The following is an 11,703-nucleotide window of genomic DNA, read 5'->3' as shown; positions in this document are numbered from 1 at the left end:
TTGGATAGTAGTGCAACACAATAATGTTTTTCATTTACTCTTCCGCTGCACTTCTTACACAAGAAGATATTTCCCGCTTCTCTATTTGTAAATTAGATATACTCATAAAGGATTCTTATTTTGCTTCAGTTTCTATTTTTTAAGGAGGTGAGAGGCCACCAATAATTAAAAAAATATATATTATTATTATGGAATATATGGTGCTAGTTGCAGTGAATAAGTTTATTTATAATTACTAACATCAAATTTGAAATTATCAAGCAATTGATATCAGTCATAATAAATAACATAAACTTCTTCAACCCTCCTGAGAAATCTGATTGGGGCAACTGGAAATAATATGTTTCATACACTTTTTTCCATATCACACAGGCAAATAAAAAAATTAGCAAAGCCTGCTGTAGCATGCTCTTTAGCCATCTTTCATGTCTGATCTTTAGACAGAATATGTTATGAAGTTTTGAGTTTATGCTAATGTCTTAAGTCTAAACCACAAACTCTCTTTGTCAGACCATTCATGAGCTTTATGTTGGTTACTGAAAGAAAAACTCTCACTCGTTCCATTTACCCACAAAATTTTAATAGATGAGAGCTTTGCTAAGATAAAACAAAACTTTTTTTTCAGCCTCAACTCTAAAGGAATTTCCCACAGCCTGCCTTAGAAGAATAACATCCTCATAATATTTTCTTTTTCTTGAAGACTATATCTTTCCTTCTGAGTTCCAGAAGTGGAATGTGACTGAGCAAGTGAATGTGACTGAGTAAATGGAAGCCAATTCACTGCAACTGGATTTTGTTTTTTGAAAAAACAAAATATCGATATAACTTTCTTATTAAGTAAAATATCAAATTCATTTAAAGTTCCTACTATTCTTTGGATAAGGACCTAAAACTTATCTAAGTAAAGTTTTTTGATCATCAACCATTGGCTCAGGGGGTGGAAAAAATGCGGTTTTGAAGACAAAAAAATCATCCTTCCTTAATAGGCACAGTATTGAATTGTTTTAAAGTGGTCATTAGTCCCTTAAACACTACTTAAAACTTTTGTCTGAAATAATTTTTGGTATGACCAAAATGTTGCTGGAATTTTAAGATGGGGTTTGTTATATGGTAAACATGTGAAACTTTTTTCACATGCAACCATTGTCGTATAGAGTAAATTTGAAGTTTTTCTTAACTTTAAGGTGGAAATTGTTTTTATCCCCTATGTAATACTGGTGAAATCTACCTATGCCTTTGGGGGTGCTGAAAGGGACTTTTTTTAAAAGCTTCATTGTAAATTATACAAACTTTTATTTTCCATGTATAAAATAGTCTGTATATAAAATTCAACTTGTTCAGAATTTAAAAAAAAAACTTTTGAAACTAGAGTAATGGTAGAGATGCTAGTAGCTGCTCTGTAGGCTGTCGTATGCTAAACATGTTAAATTTTTTTTCACATGCAACCACAGTTGTATTGAGTATATTTTTAATTATTAGGAGTAAAATTATTGAGTATTTTTGAAACATATTTTAAATTTCTTTGATTAGTTTTATTAAATCAATATTGATGTTGTTTAATTTAATAAAAGTATTGCTTGCTTCAAAGGTATATTATAAGAAAAAATGCCTTAATACCTGCCATTTCAATCCATAACCTGACTAAAGAAAAAATAAATAATTCTTATTAGACATAAATCAATTTTTGACAAGAGATTGATGTATGTCTATATTAGATATCTGTATGTCCTAAATTTAGGTTCACTAATCTGTTATGTCTGACTTATTTATTTTAACTTAATTTCTGAAGGTTTGTCTATTTGTTTTTTGTTATCGATTGTTTTTATACTTGAAAATAAAAATTTTAAATTAATAAAATTTCTATTGTGCTGATTACATTTTACATAAGTATTATTTGTAAGTTAGTTGTATTAACAGGCAGGTTCCTAACAGAAAATTAAAATAAAATAAAATTAAGTATAACTATAATTAAGTATAAAATTTACTGGTAGTCATTTATTTATCATTATATATTGTGGAGTTACTTAGTAGATCAGTTATTCAGATGAAATGTCTTTTGTAGCTTCTTCTGTCTAAAACTTAGAAAAATTAAATTAAATTAAATTTTTCACTTTTAGTCAAGCAGTATTTATCAGATCTCAACAGTTTTTTTTTCGCTTCATATTGATTTTACTTATATACAGAAAAATATATAAATCCTAAATTAAATTTTATAGTTATTGAACAATAAATATTAAATAGTATTAGTTTTTGAAAATGGAATGAAAAACTCAGCCCTACTTATCATATTTCTCATAACTACATAAAGTATTCTCAACAATGCAAAATATTAGTATTTAAGTGTTTATCTTTATTATTTTATGTTTTAAGCAAATAATTAATTCCAAATTAATTATTCAAAATACAAACAAAATAATGTTAAACATTCAAAGTTACTAAATATATAAAGTAACTACAAAATAAATCACAATCCAGAAGTAATTTTTTATTTTTTTTATTTTTTAAGAAATAATAGTTCACTATTCTTAAAAAAAATAACATATCTTTTATAAATGATAGCTGTTTGATAGATTCGAATTAGTAAATCAATGATGTAAACATACATTTATAAATGTTACAAAGTAACTTTTGCTCAATTTAAGAATTACATCTATAGTTATCTTAAATAATCAGTTGTTCCAACTGCATTCCAACTAAATGAATGTGTTGATAAGTCAGATTAAGGGTCTCAATTGTAAAAGATAAAAAAGAATATGAGGCTGTGATGTATCATCTTTGCATTCAATTTTTGCTATGTTTATATGTTTAAATTTATTATTTATTCTAGAATTATCCTTTGATTTACAGGTTAGAAGCAGGAAAAAGTTTCTGAAAAACATTGTAAAAATTTTAAGATTAAAATTTAATGTAAACGAGGGTAAATCAGATTAACAATGAATTTTGATACAACAATCTTATTTTGTTTCTGAAAGTTTCGCTTCTACTTAGTGCTCGTCAAATAAAAAAATAAAACTCAGACTAGAATGTGATGTAATATTCTTCACTCATGTGAGAATTTTGAAAATATGAAACAAATTCATATTTGAAACGGTTTTATGTATTTGATTTTTTTTGTTGTTAATTCTTGACACTTGTGTGATGGGAATATAAATTGATATTTTGTAGCACATGAGAAATATTTGCCTAATCAGAAGGTTCAAACTCAAGACCACTAAATGAAAGGCCAAGATGTTACACTCTGCCAAGAGATATTACTTTCACACAGTTACAATGAGCTTTAGTAATTACATGGAATTACAATTGATATGATGCCGTGTACCAAGATCTAGTGTCATTCTTGGGGGAAAAAACATGCAGATTCATTAATACAATGCCAAAATTAACAAACCTAATTTAGAGTTTAATTAGGGTAACAATATAATTTAGATCCTAAAAATATTTATTGTCTAAATAAAACTCTAAATGTTTTGTTAATTTTTTAGTTATTTTAAGCAAACAACTGTAACTAGTTATTTATTTTTATTAAAAAAATGTTGAATAATTCAGAAAAAGATTATTTGATAGTACCCTTTCCAATATTTTACATGTATCTGGTTACATGTATCAGTTTTTTTTTTTTTTAATTATTAAAAATTTCTTTATTTTATCAGTTTTGCTTGTGATTAGAAAAAATCAGTTATATCAACCCAATGTGAACTACACTTGAGTGTTATTTAAATCAGTGAGTAGAAACCAATTTTTAGGCTTAGCCATGACAGGTTTCATAAGGCTCATGGCAGGATACCACGGAAATAAAATAAAGCTGAATAGTTCAATAACCATAACAATGATTATTTAATAAATACATTTGTTGTTTAATAATAACATGAATTGTTTGAAGTAGCTGTCTAAGTTCCATAAAAAGATTTCAATCTTTTAATTTTTTATTGCATATTACAAGACTAGTAGGCAATATTGTAAACAGGAAGGTTGTTTGATTACACAAATCTTGTCAAATCACTTCTGATTAAGTTCAGAAAAAATGGGAGAACAGGGTAAAAACCTAGTTAAAAAATATTTATATATGCAAATTGTTTTACTAAAAGTTTCTGTTTTCAATAAAAGTAATTTCTAATCCTTATTAAAGTTCATTTTAATTTTTTATTTCTGAAGTTTATGATGTCAAAATGTAAGTTTACAGCCATTCAGTGTAACTTACCCCTGTCAATAGAATTTCATGACATTTATGAAGTAACTGAATTTAGTAATGCCAACTGATTACAGTACCTTCAAACGAACAGTTAAACAAGATTTTTAATGCACTATTAGTAAAAATTAATTTTACTCCCTTAATTATATTATTATTATCTTTTATGACCACATAGAATCACTTTAATTAGTCCATTATTCTCTTCGATGGGACTGTTTGGGCCTTATGATCCTCCCAGTACTTTTTCATACGTTCTGACTTTGTGCCCTTTCTAGTGTTGAAAATCTTCGTGTAGTGAGTTTTTTCTTGTGAATGTAAAATGAGTGTTTTTGTTCTTAATTTTCTTGTTTAATTTTATCTTATCTGTGGTGTCTTCTGGCGTAAGCCAATTTCCTTCAAATCCTCTCTTATTTTTCTGATCCATCTGCATCCTTTCTTGGTGTTTTTTGAGTAGAGATTGTACTATACTAGCTGTTTCAGAAGTTTTCAATTATATATGAATATATATACATTTTTAAATTGACATTAACTGTAGTGTATATTAGCCTCTAATGAATACCAATACCAGCCAATGAAACTGTATTCAATTTAGTTTAACTTTGATGATGTAAAGGAACTGGTTTATTAAATGTGGCTTTAGTTACTGGCATGTTATTTTTATTTCATATCCTTCAATTTTGAACATGCTACTCTGTCATCTAGTCAGTGCAGAAACATCAGGTTGTAAGGAGACCAGGTTGTAGAGACTTTAATGAATTAGATGGCTCCCAAGTAATTTTTTTTATTTTTCAAAGACATTCAGTACAGAGGGAAAGAGTTATAATTATAGATCAGCTGAGAGTGCATTAGTCAAGAATTATTTTTTAATTATATCAATATTTCATGAATTTCACCTTTCACTCAGTTATGATTATCAGCTATGTTATGATATCAGTTATGATATCAGCTTTATGATTAATTACACATATCTCACGATTAAAAACGTTTTTATAATTGACTAATTTCTTTAAAAAAAATGGTTTTAGATATTCTGTATTGCTCAGGTATGGTACCATCAAAATATTTCTGTAACATTAAATTACAGTAAAATTGTTTAAGGAACTTTAACTTCATGTTACAAATATATTTGAGTTGTGATAAAATATTTCTGATAAAAAGAACTGATTTTTTAAATTACTTTGTTTGATATACTCATTATTGTCATTATAATGACCAAAAAGTTCATTATAATTGAGCCATTAATTTGAATGCCACTAAATCAGTGGTAATGTGTTCTCTTCCTTTATACCAACATTGATGATGTAATGTGACATCCAAATTTGTTTAATCATTTTAAACAATAAAGACACTTATTTCAAATAAAATTATTAATAAAATAAATACATTTATCTCATAAACTAAAACGGAACAAATTTAATTATTTTAATGATTAATTCAATATATAAATTTGATTACACTATAAGATAGCAAATATTTTATAATAAAACTACAATAATATCTCTAAAATAGGAAAACCTACTTTGATAATTACTGATTAAGAATGCTTTGGTCGACTAATATCATGTAGAACAAACTGAATGGAAAACTTTCAGACAAGAGTCAGAGAATCAGAAAATATAAGGTAGAAATATTTGATTGGATTTGGTATTTGGAAGTTTCACTGCAACATATATTTAAAGGAAGAATCCCTGACTAAAGTAAACAAAACAAAATATGGTAACAAGCAAGTATGGTTTGTTGACTGCTGGATTAATTTTCAAAATAAGTCATAATCATAAATATATTTTAATAATACAAAATTATATTACATTATATAAATATATATAATTTCTTTTTTAAAAGAATAGACTGGAGAGGTTAAACTGTACAGCCTTGCTTCTTCTTCTCCATAACATCACTCTGTGGATCATAGTTTTGTCCTTGTTCAAAACTGTTTGACTCACTATACAACAAATAATAGCACGAAGAAAAGATAAAGTATTAATATTCAGAGACTGTATTGTTAACCGTTTGAACATCGGATAGAAGAAATAAAATTTTATAATATATGAATTATTAGCAAAAAAAATTAAATCAAAATTATATCAGTAAATTTTTGTTTAACTGTTCAAGTATAAAGTAAAATAACACACAAGTACGTTTTAGTAATTTAACAAAACACCTACTGGAAAATCATTTCTTTGTTCAATAAAAACAGATCCTTATTTTTATAATTTTGAAATAAATATCACTGATAAACATAATTTTTGTTTCCTAACATGCAACATTTTTTATGCTGAAAACGAATATGAACTCAGAATCTTTCTATCGCCCACCATTTTTTGAAAAATTAAAAAAATTTAATTAAAGGTTAATTTTTCATTTTTCAACGTATAGTTAGCATTTTAAGCTCTAATATTGTATTTTGTTAGCTTGTTTTTTATTGTTTAACTTTGTTAACATAATTTGTAAGCTATAAATAAACAATACTAGACAAACAATTAAATCATATCATAGTCACATATTATGACATCATATCTAACACTAAAGAGTGAGCCTTCATGGACTAGATTAATCACATCTGTATAGGTCAAAACATGTAGCTGAAAACACAGCTGTGTTGTTTGGATTTTGGAATTAATTAATTTTGTTCAGTCTTATTGCTGTCTTAAGTTTGTTAACAATACAGTGTCATAATGCCTTGAAATTGTGTAAATGATGAGGATGCCTTTTGTTATGTATGCGGTGAGTTTACCGTAAAATCAAATAGAAAAATCATTACACCTTTAATTAAAAAAGCATATCATTTGTACTTTCAGTATAAAATTGGTGATCAGGATAAGACGTGGGCTTTTGGTGTACTTATGGTTTGGCATGAACCAAAGGATCATATAACCAATTTTTACTTTTGTTTAACAAATGTGTCTGGAATTTCTAAAAAATCTAAACATACTATAAAATATCCTTCATCGCAATCTTCAATCAGGCCTGTACCTTAAAGTGAAATTATTCCATTTCCTAATCCATCTGTAAATGTATGTTTCCAAAGCAGCGATGAAGAATCAGGCAGTATTGAAGAAGACAACAATGATTTTGATTTTGAATTATTATCTTCCAGTAAGCCACATCTTATATCACAAAGTGAATTAAATGACTTGGTTTGGGATTTAAATTTATCAAAAAATCAAGCTGAACTGTTAGGATCAAGACTGCAAGGTTGGAATTTACTTCAAAAAAATACAAAAATTTTGGGCTTTTAAAGCCGACAAAAAGAACTTTCTCAGTACGTTATTGATGAAAATAATTTGGTTTATTGCACAAATATTTATGAGCTTATGTTGCACTTAGGGCAAGTTTATAAACCTGAGGACTGGCCTTTTCATAGATTCATCCAAGTATAGTTTAAAAGTGGTTCTACTACACAACAAATATCCTTCAATATCAATCGCTTATGGTATTAATTTGAAAGAGATATACAATATAATGAAAGACATTCTTGAAAAAATAAATTATAAAAAACATAGCTGGGACATGTGGTGATTTGAAAGTTATAACTATTTTGTTAGGCATGCAGTTAGGATATACTAAGTACATGTGTTTTCTTTGCGAATGGGACAGCCGAGCTAGGGATAAGCATTACGTTACCAAAGAGTGGAAGAAACGAGACAACTTAACTCCAAATGGGAAAAATATTATTCATGACCCCTTAGTTGAACCCAAAAAAATATTTTTACCCCCTCTACATATCAAGATTAATGAAAAATTTTGTAAAAGCAATGAAGAAGGATAGTCCTGGATTTTTGTACATCAGGCAGAAATTTCCAAGTGTAAGTGAAGGAAAAATTAAAAAAGGAATATTTGTCGGTCCTCAAATATGAGAGTTGATCAATAATGATGTATTTAACTCAATGTTAAGTAATGTAGAAAGTGCAGCTTGGGCTTCATTTAAAGACGTTTGCAAAATCTTTCTTGGCAAACAAAAATCTGACAATTATCACGATTCTGTTAATCAACCTCTTACTTCATACAGAGCTATGGAATGTAATATGTCTGTGAAAATACATTTCCCCCATTCACATCTCGATTTTTTCCCTGGACAACCTCGGAGATGTAAGTGACAAACACAGTGAACATTTCCACCAAGACATTTTGGTGAGGAAAGCCGCAATAAATGAAAATGGAATACTAACATGCTAGCCGATTACTGTTGGACATTAATTCGGGATGTACCTGAGGCTATTTATAAAAGACAAGCATCAGCGAAATCATTGTAACACAGGTATGGCCATGCAAAATTATAAATTTTGCAGATTTTAACTATATTTTCCCTTAATTTTTTTGAAGTGTAATTTATTTAAAACTAAGGGTGACAGAAAAATTGTATCTGTAAATTGATCTGTAATGTGTGAAAATAATAAATTCAAGAAATGGTATCACACTTAGAGAAACATTAAAAAATTTTTTTTTTTTATCAGTGTAATTATGCATATATTATACTCTAGTATATGCATATATTATACAATCAGTGTATATTATACTCATACTTTTTAATGCAACTTGAACAATTACTGTTAGTAATGATAATCAAATAAGGAATATGTAGTAAATGTTAACAATTATTATTTTTAAGATCTTACAACGTAAATAATAAAATTAAACAGAACCTACAACATTTCTGTGAAGAATTCTCAGTTAGCTTTGTAAATATTCACTAATTAAAATAAAATACTTAAAGTAGTGAGTATTTATTTGGAAATAATATTTTATATAACCACTAACTGAGATATATATTTAAAGAAAAAATTTTCTCTATCATATGAAAAAACAGAATCATGATGTACTAATTAAAGTAAAATGAAAATTGAACAAGATACTTCCGAGACACTTGTGCATCGATGAAAATACTGTTTTATTAACAAAAGGATCTGTTAACTGATATTCTGGAATAGCAAGAAGATTGCCCTATTAACATGGTAAGAATATAACTTTATTGTATAAATAAAAAAACATTTATACATCTTTATACAATCATGAGATAGACTCATTTACAGTTTACAGTTTTACAATTTAAACCTTTTTAGAATAGATGGCTGATTGAGTAACCAAATTTCTGTCCTCAAAGGGTTAATATATTATCTAAATTTTTATTGACATTTAACAATATCCTATTCCTGTATGGAAAAATGAATATTCTAAATAATATATAGTTTACAGAATCATTTAATGACTTATTTACATCTAAGTTATTTTATCTTTACAGATTTTCAATGCATCTAAATTTAAGATACTTCTTTAGGGCCTGCAGTAACACTAAAAAAATCTGGTGGTCTTCTAAGATGTGAAATCATATTACATATGTCAGCAACTTTGATTAGCACAAATTTTACTTGTGAATACTAACAAATTATATGAGTGTTCATAGTAAAATTAAAACAGCACATATGTTTTCATTAATGCACCATTCACATTAAAAGTGAATGTTGAATAAGTAACTGCCACTATAAGGGGAGACTGTTCTTTTTTTCTTTTGTATGAGAACAGTGATTTTTCTTTCCACCTGGGATACTTAATGAGGTGTACAGATCCTGTACATTTAAAATATAATAATACAATGTAAAAGATTTTAAAATTCCTCATACTATTTTAAAATATAAGCTACATTCTACAAGTTACATGTAGTTCAGATGTTTGTATTATTCCCATATATTTTTACCGTTTGTTGACTGCATGTTACATTTGATTAATTTTATTTTTTTAAATAATTTTTTAGTATCTGCAAAATTATTTGCTTAGCAATGTTCATACTATAAGCGAATGATGGTTGACATTAAGCTGGTTAGATAAAGCAGGAGTTGAACGATAAAAGGAGATAAAAGAATGTTCATTTTGGTAGAAAATGAACATTCATTGAACCCTACATTGGCAGATGTAGGGTTTTTTAAAATGTGTTGAAGAAACATTATCACAGAAAAAGAAGATTCTTTGAAGTTTAGAGAGATAAAAGCACAGTAACAAAATTAAATGTTTAGAAACAAGTTGAGTAATATGAATGCACCATATAAGAATTTTCTCAGAAATTGAGAATGAATAAAGGAAAAAAGAAATCAGTATTAAATTCTTATTACAACAAAAACTAGGTTAATTCTATATACTAAAAGGAAGTGTAGAGGTAACTTCAGTAAAGGAAGACAAAGATTAGAATATATGAAGTAGATGTATGATATAAAGTAATTTTGTCAAAATTGAAAAATCTACACGGAATAGGAAGGAATGGAGAATCAAAATGTTAAAAAAAGAAATCTATCAAAATAGTCAAGTAACTAGTAACAAAAAAAAAAAATTAAGAGTTAATCAGAACTATAAGTCTAACTACTGCAATGGTTTATAGGTAACCTGTCATGAGGCACTAGTAAGACTTGAAAATTGCATAAACATATTGAAGAACAACAATACAAGGGAAAATGAATACATATATGGTTTTTTACTGCCCGATTAACTGGGATAAATAAATGCATTAAATAAATCATGGTGATTTAAAAAATCACCATTAAAGTAGCTCTTTGAAATTTCTATATGTTTGAATATTGAATCAATAGTAAAACAATATTGTTTTGCATTGGCATGGAACCAATTTACAAAATTGGACAACATTACTGTAAAGAATCAAAAGGATCAAATGTCAAAGAGTATAAGTAAAAATAATGAGTGTAAGTCTGAGCTTCCATGTTGAGGATGTCCAGAACTGAAGAGCAGTTCATCCTTGGTATCTCAGCAGGAGCTGACTAATTTGTGTCCCTGGGAATATTTTACAGGCAGGTTACATAACTGTTAAGTATAGTTTATAGTTAAATTTCAAATCAAACTGTCCTGTACTATTTTAGAGCTGACCGATTTATTTTCTTTGTCTTCTGTATTTGTGATAAGAAATTAAATTCTGAATTCAAAGATTTACATCTGTGCAACATTCAAAGGCATGGTTTCTTTTGAAATTAGTAACAGAATGAGTAGTACCAGATCATATCAAATTCAGTTAAGACCTAGCGGTACAAAGTTATTCAAGTCAGTTTGCAGCAAAGGTGCATTCACTGGGAATCACATGCAAGATATTAAATTAAGGAACAACTGTTGGGAGAAAAGTCTAGCTTGTATTCAAAACAGTATGGCAACTTTTCACCTTGTATTTTACAAAACAATAATAAAATAGTGATGTCTAAACACGTTACTAAATATTCTCGTCAGATGACATTTTTAAAATGTGATAGAAAATTGTGTTAAGATTTGAATTGTGCCAAATGGAACAAATCATAATAAACAAACTAGTGTAATTTAGTATGTTTGGATGGCATTTACTTTAGTTATTCGTATTTCTTTTACTTTATACCATAAAATAAGATGAAATATATTACAAATTCAGAATACATTTACAAAAACAATGAAAAGAGTAAATAAATGGTATGCAAGTTTTAAAAGTTCTTTTTATAATTAATCAAAAATTACAAAATCAGGTACTTTATTTTTTATAATCAATGTAATCT

Source organism: Lycorma delicatula, chromosome 4 (assembly GCF_047948215.1).
Source record: "Lycorma delicatula isolate Av1 chromosome 4, ASM4794821v1, whole genome shotgun sequence".
Classification (NCBI taxonomy): domain Eukaryota; kingdom Metazoa; phylum Arthropoda; class Insecta; order Hemiptera; family Fulgoridae; genus Lycorma; species Lycorma delicatula.
Note: the sequence above shows the minus strand (reverse complement) of the source record.